Here is a 12098-nt window from a genome sequence, read left to right on the forward strand (position 1 = left end):
ATTTCACTTAGCAAATGGCAATTTTCTCACCGTAAATTTGTTGTTTTGTTCGGTAATTACAGTTGTTTTCATTTGTGTGAAGAAGCAAATAAAATGGAATGGATAGTTTTTATTGGTTTTACGTCGCACTAATTCAGACAGGTCTAAGTGTGATAAATGGGTAGTGAAGAGCTATCGGAACAATACCTGTTGTACCTTGCTACTGATAGGAAAAGGGAAGCACATTTTCTCCGAAGTATAAGTCCAGCCTAAATTACCAAGCAGATTGTTTCAAAATAAATGCAGCAGATGCCGGGCTGAGTGGCTCAGACGGTTGAGGCGCTGGCCTTCTGCTCCCAACTTGGCAGGTTCGATCCTGGCTCAGTCCGGTGGTATTTCAAGGTGTTCAAATACGTCAGCCTCGTGTTAGTAAATTTACTGGCTTGTAAAAGAATTCCTGCGGGACTAAATTCCGGCACCTTGGCGTCTCCTAAAACTGTAAAAGTAGTTAGTGGGACGTAAAGCCAATAACATTATATATTATGAAATTCAGCAGATCGGAAAGGAAGATCAGCACCCTCAGGAGCTTGACCAATGTGAGAAACGTCCAGGATTTGTTTGACTTATTATTATTATTACCATTTATTCCCCAGGTTTACCATCCTCCCATCAAAAATTTTCCAATGGTGTCAAATAACTGCCAGTCACTGCTTAATTCGCGGGTAATGATGAAATTCTGTACAATTAACTTTGGTTTTTTTTAATTTTTAATGCAAGCGATTATTTTAATGTACACTGTGAAATACTTCAACATTTACAGCGTACGAGTGAAGCAAGTCCATAATATTTAATTACATATATATTTCAGGTATTTATATTACAATTTTTTTTTCGTTAGGGCCATCTATGGACCACGGTGCTTGTGTTTTAGCTGTTTCTTGATGTCATCGTCGTTGTTTGCCACAACTGGTGTTCTTAGCGGTTGGTTTGACAGCTGTATTCTTGTTGGTACCTCGAGCTTTCCTGATGGCCCAGTAGTCCTTCATTCTCCGGCTAAATTCAATCTTACGTTCCTCAGACCACTTCCTGGTCTCGTCTTTTGGTCTGTGGTTAATTTCTGTGAGGGATGTTACAAAGGATTTTGTTTTAAGAGTTGTGTAATGGTTACTCCGATCAGCTATGTCGTTTTGATGTATATGGAGTTCCGAAAGGTCCTTATCCACTTGCTTCATCCACACGAATCCAGTAGCTTTGCCCTTGTTAGCAGCCTTGAAGATCCTATGGGATAACCTATTTGAGTCCATTCTGGATGGGTGTCCGTAAAAAGCCAGCCGCCTATGGCATCTATGAGATTTTCTTGGTGTTTATATAGCTCACGATTTGGTTGATACCATCGGCTTCCATCTGGTAAAATTCTTGGTCCCACTATCCGTCTCATGAACTTTCTTTCTTGTACCTCGAGGGCTCTTAGTGGGGTCTTCTTAGTTAAATATAGACACTCTGCTGCATAGAGGACTGAAGGTCTGATTACTGCATTGTAGTGTCTTAGTTTGACATTCATCGACAGATTTTTTGAAGCATATAGCTTTCTACAGGCATGGTAAGCCGTATCTAGTTTGAGTCTCCTGTGTTCAAGAGCCATTGTTTCGCTGAGGTCCTCTGAGAACTATTCCCCAAGGTACTTTACACTTTTGACTCTCTTGATGTAGATATTATCAATGACTCTCATCTTTCCAGGGGCATCTTTGATGTTAGTAACAAACTCGGTCTTTCCTAAGTTGATCAAAAGACCCGTTTTAACCGCTATTGAGTGCAGTGTTTATAAATAAAAATTTGTGCGTCTGAGTTTATTATTTGATTGTTTCCAAAACAATGAATATGTTAGTAACAGTTGCTGTGGACTTACACTGCTTATATTTTGAGTGCTTGATGGGTCTGAAGTTGTCTAATTACATGTATTACTGTGGTGTCTCAACTGTACATTCCTTTTTACGATTAACATGAAATCTAGCATGTCTCTGAAAGAGGTGTAACCTCGCCATTCTTCGAAGTCTGAAATCTTAAGTCGTGAAAAGTTATGTCAAGTATGACATCAGTGGTATTCGAATCCACTTGTCATATGAGCTCATGGGTACGCGCCACACTGCCAAGCGTTTTAAATGTTCAATACCTGGTCGGTACTACACCAACTACTCCTACTTATCTTCTCACGACAATATCAAGTTTCAATATCTCACTCATTTACATCACCCAAGCCAGTTCTTGTTACTGCATCCATAAATTTTAATAATTTCTGTCTCATACTCATTGTTTTTCAAGAACGATGAGAATTTTGTTTCGAAATTTGCACCCGTCCAAAAGATATTGCTAACTGAATTATGTTTTCTGAGTTATTGTTCACAGTTTCGCTATTATTGCTATTAATGAAGACTTATAACATTTCCGATATTCAGGTACGCGTACATCTGTGACTAGGAACTGACTGATAACTTCTAATACGCGAGATACCTGTGATATTGTGAGAGGTTAAATGTTCAGGCTACTTGGGCCAAGACTTGGCTGAACCGAGAAAAGTACATTAAAGGTACTTGTTCTCAACGCCAGGATTCGAACCATGGACCTCCGAACGGTACTATTGTTACTCCTGTTACATAGGCGGAGGTGATGAAATCAGCAACGATAATGAAACTTCGACTTTGGTGTTACATCTTTTATGTTTCAATTTCCAAATTCGCTTGCAATATGAACAATCGAGATTTGAGCCTGTGGGTGCATTCAGTACATATATCTGTAAAGAACGTGTCCTCATGCTCACTAATTAAGAGAGTTATTAGATGAGAATATGTATATTGAGCTCCTATGATCAGCTATGAATACTCGCGAGTGTGACTGTTACTGCACTTCCAGTTTAAATTATCGAATGGTTTAGTTCCAAACAAAACTTTGCATTCATGCAACTCTATGCTAATTAAAGTTTCAATTGGACTTTGCTTCCAGACTGCGGCTTAGCACGAATATGGGTCAATAGGTAATGCAGGATTGCACGAGGCTTCAGGTTCTCTAGGTCAGCAGACATCTCTACCGCTGGTGTGACAATATATAAAGATCTATTCGAAGTTGCTCTTTGCTATATTTGATGAAATAAGTCAATCACATCTCACTGCTCTCACTGCCGGTATGGTGCATGATTAGAGTTCAGCGTTTTCTTCATAATTAGATTTTTAATGAAGAGTAATGATTTTTAATTTCGTTCTTACCGAGTTTAGTGGCCGCACAACAAATAGCTCTTAGCTCACAACCCTTATGATGGAAGATTATGTTCCCTAATTTGGGTAGTACTGTTTCTCTCAGTTCTACATTTCAAGATAACTCGCTCCTTAGGGTATGGCAACAACTATGGCGTCAGGAAGGGCATCTGGCCGTAAAATAAGGCCAAGTTGACATTTGAGACACAGTTTTCAGCAGCAACCCCACCAGGGTATGGGAGAAAGCAGCAGATTAAGGTTTGATTTATGTAGAAAATAACAAATGTATTGATAGAAATTTAAAAATTAGCAAGGGAGGAAGAATTTCTTTTCTCCTCATTCCCTCCTTCGTGAACGTCCATAACTTAACCATTTAAGGCCCCGTACATCCAAATGTATAGATTACGAACAAGTTTCTTTCTCGCTTCATATTTCCCATTAGACAGTACCACAGGTACATTGCTTTGCTCTCTTTGTTACAGCTGTTTAATGTTCCAATAATCGCCAACGGTCTGTAGAACTCGGTTGTGAAATGTTCATCTGTATCGGTCCCTACCAAGATATGCAAACGGTTTCTGAAATTTTCAGGAAGTATTAAGAGAAAACTATAATTACAGAGTATTTGAGCTTTTGAAAGAACGCAAACTTATTTAGAAAAATCTCATGAAGTGAGGTTAAGTTGTGTATCACCCTTAACACTGAAGGACTCAAGCAATGCGGGACATTTAATTGTTAAAATCTCGCGTAATTACAGTTAAAATTAACCTGTCATAAAATCAAAGAAGTAAAAAAATACGGTTATGAATTACAGCAAAGAAATGTGTAGGTAGTAAATTTTTGTAAAGAATATATATTTCTAGTATAAAAAACATAGAACACCTTATTTTGCAAAAGTTGTACCTTCGAGTCTGAAATTGATATAACAGTGCTTTCCTTCTGTAATTCTTATAATCCTCGTATTGTAGATATTTGGGGATGAAAGCCGAGGACTACCAAAGAGAGAAATCGAGCCTTAGGCGGAAAACAGTATCCTCTAGTGTCATCATGCGGAATGTTACAAATTAAGGTCATGATGAAATTTTATGAAGTTCTTATTACAGTAGAGTTTTATTAAAACTTGTGGGCTGTGGAATCAGCGGTAATTAATTAAGAATGCATCCCTCGAGACGACGCAAGCTTTATTTATTACGACTGCAGGAAAATGTTAACAAACAAATTATTGTAGAGCGGCATACTGTAAACAGTTATGTTGGAAATGTATCTCTTTCGCTTTAGCACTAAAGGATTATAGCTACAACAGTACTGTAACAATATTCGTGTAACAGGCACACGGGTACGGGAAAACAGTTTAAAGCTCCTTAGTTCTGACTTCTCACTCTGGAGATAATTTTAGATGACAGATTGTTCTCATTCAGTAATCTCTATACTAAAACCTAGTGAGATGGCCGCGTGGTTAGGGTAGCGAAGATGTGAGCTACCATTCGGAGGATTTCAGATAATAAAGGACGGACTTCAGGTTCCAAATCTGCTCGGCACGAGGTCACCCTTTATGAAACCACCTTGGCACTATCCGATTTGTGCATCTAACTGTTCCTCTGTCTTAGTCTGAAGAGTTTTTGAGAGGTGCCGCGGTAGTTGTTCACGTTCAACTTGTCACCTTTCTTGTGAATCAGGGCATAAGCCCAGCCGTTGGAGAGTTTCTGGGTTTCGCAAATATTGCAGATACTTTCTGTTAGTTTTCTCACCTGCGTATTGCCAGGCAGTTACAGAGTCTTCACCTTATACCGTGTTGTCCTAGAGTGACAATGATCTGTTTGCTTTCTTCTGGATTATTATTATCATTATTTTCTTTCTATATGATTAACAGTCAAAATATCCTACCAAAGAGAGCTTTTATGCATGCGCCGTTAGCTGGAGGCAATCGATCCGCCGTGCCGTGTCGTCCCCCAAGGAGCTGAGCCTTACACCACTGTCTTTCAAGATCGCAGCAAGCTATCATTTCATATAGTGGCCTTTCTCCTCACTCCAAACAAACGCTAGAACCCAGCGTTCTTCACTCTCTTACCGACAAGGATCGTTCAACGACCATCAACTAACGTAAACACAAAGTTTGAACCTGCATTACAACTGCTGGCGTCATTGATCTTCTGAGCCATTCGTGCAAAATTTGATTTTATTTACAAGTTTGTTTTTCAATAAATATTGACTTTACGTCACACGGGCACAGAGAGGTCTTATGGCAACGATGGTATAGGAAAGGGCTAAGAGTGGGAAGGAAGCGGCCGTGCCCTTAATTAAGGTACAGTCTCAGCATTCACCTGGTGCGAACACACGATAAACCATCTTTACGGCTGCCGATAGTGGGGTGCGAACCCACTATCTCCCGAATGCAAGCTCACAGCTGCGCGCCCCTAACCGCACGGCCAACTCGCTCGGTATTTACAAGTTGCTTTACATCGCACCGGCACAGATGGGTCTTATGGAGGCGATGAGATAGGAAAGTACTAGGAATGGGAAAGAAGCAGCTGGCCTTAATTAAGGTACAGCCTCAGCATTTACCTACCGAGCTCGATAGCTGCAGTCGCTTAAGTGCGGCCAGTATCGAGTATTCGGGAGATAGTAGGTTCGAACCCCACTGTCGGCAGCCCTGAAAATGGTTTTCCGTAGTTTCCCATTTTCACACCAGGGCCGCTTCCTTCCCACTCCTAGCCCCTTCCTGTCCCATCGTCCCCATAAGGCCTATCTGTGTCGGTGCGACGTAAAGCAACTAGCAAAGCATTTACCTGGTGTAAAAATGGGATACCACGGAAAGCCATCTTCAGGGCTGCCGATTGTGGGGCTCGAACCCACTATCTCCTGAATGCGAGCTGTGAGCTACGTGACTTAAACCGTGCAGCCACTGGCTCGTTTTATATAGTCCGTTTTCTACACAAATTTATCTGCATGGTCCTATCGAGAGGTAAACTAGATCAACTAGGAGAAAAAGTGTTTGACGGACAAATACTGTTTAAAGTTGCATACATCACTGTTTGGTGATCGTTATCGCCAATGTGTCTACTGAAAATATTCAATTCTTAATATTATCTTCGAAAATAGTGATTACACATGATTTATAACATAGTATTCAGCTGATCTTGCCACCAAACAACAACGATGGACTTGGTTGCAATTAGTTTCCAAACACTTTGATAAACATGGCACTTGTAGTGTAAAGTACAGTTATAAAGTATAAAATAGTAAAATGAAATCAGTGCGTAAGGGAACTTACTTAATGCACTCCTCAGCAGACTAAATGTAGTGATGTGTCGGTGGGACGAAAGCAAATAGAAAAAAAGTAGTGAAATGATTTAGTCGTGCAATGAAAGCTGGAATAGATATGGAGTTATAAATACTTTGTGAAAATGAAAACCTACAGCCTTTTTTCCAGTCATTTTATCGGGTCAGGGATGGAATGAATGAAGCCCCATCTAGTGGCAAGGATAGGAATTGTGCCGGCTGCCGAGGGCTGTCGCACTTCTCTGGGGCAATGATCAATGACTGACAGTTGAAATGAAATGCTATTGGAGAGCGTTGCTGGAATGAAAGAAGACAGGGTAAACCGGAGTACCGGGAGAAAAACCTGTCCCGCCTCCGCTTTGTCCAGCACGATTCTCACATGGAGTGACCGGGACTTGAACCACGGAGTTCGAGAGGCCGACGCGCTGCCGCCTTAGCCACGGAGGCACTTAACAAGACTATGTACTTGCAAGTATTGCATGAGTGACTGGAGTTATTATTTTAATATATATTCGTATATTTTAAATTGATAGGAGTAAAAACATTCTCTGGTACTACCTGCATACGTGTGGTGGTGCACCTTCAGATGCAAGGAAAACATTTCGACCTGAACGGATGTTACCTTGGACTTGAGTAATTCTCTGCAGCTGTTACTTCGGAACACCGTGTTCCGAACTGCTGTTCATTCATGGAACTGTTTTCCTGGAACTCTTTCTTTCTTTCTTTCTTACTCCGTTTACCCTCCATGCTTGGCTTTTCTTTCGGACTCAGGGAGGGATCACACCTCTACCGCCTCAAGGGCAGTGTTCTGGAGCGTGAGACTTTCGGTCGGGGATACAACTGGAGAGGAGGACCAGTACCTCGCCTAGGTGGTCTCACCTGCTATGCTGAACAGGGGCCTTGTGGGTGGATGGGAAGATTTTTTCTTATTTACAACTGGCTTTACGTCGCACCGACACAGATAGGTCTTATGGCGACGACTGGGAAGGAAAGAGCTAGGAGTCGGAAGGAATTGGCCGTGGCCTTAATTAAGGTAGAGCCCCAGCATTTGCCTGGTGTGAAAATAGGAAACCACGGAAAACCATCTTCAGGGCTGCCGACAGTGGGGTTCAAACCCAATATCTCCCGAATATTGGATATTGGCCGCACTTAAGCGACTGCAGGGAAGATTCGGACGGAGAGACAAGGAAGAGGGAAAGACGCAGCCGAGGTCTTAAGTTAAGTACCATCCAGGTATTTGCTTGGAGGAGAAGTGGGAAACCATGGAAACACTTCGAGGATGGCTGAGATGGGAATCGAACCCCCTCTACTCAGTTGACCTCCCGAGGCTGAGTGAACCCCGTTCCAGTCCTCGTACCACGTTTTAAATGTCGTGGCAGAGCCTGGAATAGAACTCGGGCCTCCGGGTTGGCAGCTAATCACACTAACAACTACACCACAGAGGCGGACTGGAACACTTTCTAAATAATTAAAATGTTATTTCGTTACGAATATCCTTTATTCTTTACCTGATCCTGCACACAATATTTATACATCAACTAGTGACTAATTCGTGATGTGTCTTCATTTAGTAATGTTCATTCTTGAGCAATGTCGAATTTTAAATTCATGTGGGCATTTAGAATACCTTCCTTCATAAACAGTCGCCAGGATTATTTTTATCACTATTATTCGTAGCCTTTTTTCCAATTACTTGGTGTCAGCGCTGTAAGTAGATTAAGCCTAGTTTTACGGACCGATGCCTTTCAAAACGCGAACCCTGTGTGGAGGGCTATATGCACCATTATGTGTATCTGTGGTGGTTGGTAGTATAAATGAAGATGAGTATTAAGACGAAGCACGAAAACCCTGCCCTCGTACCGGAGCTGTTAACCAGACGCAGCTACACTCCCGGCCTGGCCCGAATTCGACCACCAAGAGCTGGCAACTAATCTGGAAGGATATATGCAATAAATGGTTACCCAGAGTGGTTAGTGTCGGTATGCAGCTATCTAAATGAGATCATCCCTACTGGTGAAAAACTGAAAAGATTTGAGCAGCTAGTGGATGACAGATGTCCTCTATGTGACTCTACAAGTAGTATAATGCAGGGATTCTGGCGCCTCCGCCGCATCCTCCGCCTCCTCCTCCTCCTCCGCCGCCTCCTCCGCCGCCGCCGCCCGCGGGAAATTTGAATTTTGGCGGGAAATTTGAATTTTGGCGCGAGATTTGAATTTGTAAACAAAGCCACGTGCTTTTTGACAGCTGTCATCGACAACAACGCATCGCTAACCTCACTGCTGCCATCTTGACGGGCCTAAACCTCACTAGTGCCAACTTAACCTAAGTAGCATGAGGTAAACAAACCCACGTGCTTTTTGACAGCCACGTGCTTTTTGACAGACAACAACGCATCGCTAACCTCAGTACTGCCATCTTGACGGGCCTAAACCTCAGTAGTGCCAACTTAACCTCACTAGCGCGAGGTAAACAAAGCCACGTGCTTTTTGACAACCACGTGCTTTTTGACAGATTTGTAAACAAAGCCACATGCTTTTTGACAGCTGTCATCGACAACAACGCATCGCAAACCTCAGTACTACCATCTTGACGGGAATAAACCTCGGTGGTACCAACTTAACCTAACTAGCTCGAGATAAACAAAGCCACGTGCTTTTTGACAGCCACGTGCTTTTTGACAGCTGTCATCCGCCATCTTTAAACTACAGAGCGCTGTGCTGCCCTCTTTCCTCACCTGTCATCGGCAGTGTTGCCATCTTGGCGGGCCTAAACCTTAGTGCTACCAACTTAACCTCACTAGCTCGAGATAAACAAATCCACGTGCTTTTTGACAGCTACGTGCTTTTTTGATAGCTGTCATCCGCCATCTTTAATCTATAGAGTACAGTGCTGCCCTCTTTAGCTACTTACCTTTGAAATGTGGTGGCGGATAATTTGAAAAATGCTTTTCGACAAGCAGCAATCTTTAATCCAGAGAGAACAGTGCTGCCCTCTATGTGGTGGCGGCAAATTGAAAAATTCCACGTGCTCTTGTTTGGAAACAAACTCACGTGCTTTTTTGACAGCTGTCATCTGCCATCTTTAATCTATAGAGCACAGTGCTGCCCTCTTTAGTTTGAAATGTGGTGGTGGTAAATTCCACGTGCTCTTGTTTGGAAACAAAGCCACGTGCAGCTGTCATCCGCCATCTTTAATCAACAGAGCACGGTGCTACTATCATGCGGGCAATTTCATCACCTGTCATCCGCCATCTTTAATCCACAGAACACCGTGCTGCCCTCTTTATGGCTACTACCTTAAGCACGTAGTAGCGGACAATTTGAAAAGTTCTGTTAGCTATCATCCGCAATCTTTAATCAAGAGAGCACCGTGCTGCCATCTTTAGCTAGATACCTTTGAAATGTGGTGGCGGCAAATTGAAAAATTCCACGTGCTCTTGTTTGGAAACAAACTCACGTGCTTTTTCGACAGCTACCATCCGCCATCTTTAATCAACAGAGCATAGTGCTGCCCTCTTTAGTTTGAAATGTGATGGCGGCAAATTCCACGTGCTCTTGTTTGGTAAACATAGCCATGTGCTTTTTTGACAGCTGTCATCCGCCATCTTTAATACAGAGAGCACCGTGCTGCCCTCTTTATCGTAGTAGATGTAAATTCGTCACCTGTCATCCGCAGTGCTGCCATCTTTAGCTAGATACCTTTGAAAAGTGGTGGCGGATAATTTAAAAAGAAAAATTCTACAGCAGCCCTCTCTCGACGCTAATTGCATAAGATGGCGGCTATACATGACTCCTTAAGGGTGCTTACGCAAGATAGCTGCTATACACAGGTTCTTATGAGACGCCCTTGGGATGCTTGCGCAAGATGACAGTTATACATGGCTCCTTATGAGATGCCCTAGGGATGCTTGCGCAAGATAGCGGCTGCTCTTATGGGACGGCTTAAGGGTCCTTGCACAAGATAGCTTGAGACGCCCTAAGGATGCTTGCGCAAGATGGCGGACACAAGATGGCGGCTATACAAGTCTCCTTATGAGACGCCTTAAGGGTGCTTGCGCAAGATGGCTGCTGCTCTTAGCTTAGAGGCTAACGTGTCGTGCTAGTTCGATTCATTAAATTTGGGGCTTAAATACATAATGTTAAATATCTCGAAAACGGTGCATCGTAGAGCAAAACGGACAAAATTTTTCTACCCAATAACTCGGTTCGCAGTATGGGGAACAAGTAAAACATAGTCTAATGATGAGATCAACGGTTCGGTTCCTACTTAGGCCCTTTGGCATTCTCTCTGTTTTAGCTTGTATTGAAGCAAGTATTCGTAACATGATCAGGTTTAGCTATGGTAGAGAGTATAACGTGCCGTGCAGGTTCGATTCATTAAATTTGGGGCTTAAATGCAAAATGTTAAATATCTCGAAAACGGACAAAATTTTTCTGCCTAATACCTAGGTTCGCAGTATGAGGAACAAGAAAATCATAGTCTAATGATGGGATCAACGGTTCGGTTCCTACTTAGGCCCTTTGGCATTTGCTCTGTTTTAGCTTGTATTGAAGCGAGTCTTCGTAACATGATCAGGTCTAGCTATGGTAGAGAGTATAACGTACCGTGCAGGTTCGATTCATTAAATTTGGAGGCTTAAATGCAAAATGTTAAATATCTCGAAAACGATGCATCGTAGAGCAAAACGGACAAAATTTTTCCGCCTAATACGTAGGTTCGTAGTATCAGGAACAAGAAAAAACATAGTCTAATGATGAGATCAACGGTTCAATTCCTACTTAAGCCCTTTGCCATTCGCAGCTATCTATTTCTACAAGATGGTGGCTGCTCTTATGAGAAACAAGATGCCTTAGACGTCCTAGGGATGCTTACGCAAGATGGCAGACACAAAATGGTGACTATACATAGCTCCTTATGAGACGGCCTAGGGGTGCTCGCACAAGATGGCGGCTACTCTTATGAAGAAAGCTAGCTTAGAGGCTACTGCGCAAGATAACAGCTGCTGTTATGCATGTGGTGGAGGGCAATTTGAAATTCTATGTACTTAATCAACAGAGCACCCTGCTGCCCTCTTTAGCTGAAATGTGGTGGTGGATAATTTGAAAAATTCTTTTGACAGCTATCATCTTTAAAAACAATGGCGACTATACATAGGCTGTTAAGGCCTTATCATTCTCCTCCTCCTCCTCCTCCTCCTTCTCTACCTCCTCCTCCGCCTCTTATGTCAAGGCATAGCTTTATATCGAACAAGTTTAAACCTGCATCGCGAAGGCAAGCGTGTGCAGCGATAACATTATTGTGCATGTTTAGACTTTCGAAACATAAGAAGAGTAGAATCAAACGCTGTACTCGATACGACATGTGATCAGAACATTGATTGATGCGTTCAGAAAACAAAATAAGTGATCAAGACTAGAATCGAACAATGTACTCAATACATCATGTGTTTAGAATATGTCAGGGGATACGCTTGTTCTAAGAAGATCAGATTGAAACATAACAAGACTAGAATAGAACACTGTAGTCGATGTTGTTAACTTCAACATGTGATCAGAACATTGATTGATGTGTTCAGAACACAAAATAAGTGATCATGAC

The sequence above is a fragment of the Anabrus simplex genome, chromosome 2 (assembly GCF_040414725.1).
Source record: "Anabrus simplex isolate iqAnaSimp1 chromosome 2, ASM4041472v1, whole genome shotgun sequence".
In the NCBI taxonomy this organism is placed as follows: domain Eukaryota; kingdom Metazoa; phylum Arthropoda; class Insecta; order Orthoptera; family Tettigoniidae; genus Anabrus; species Anabrus simplex.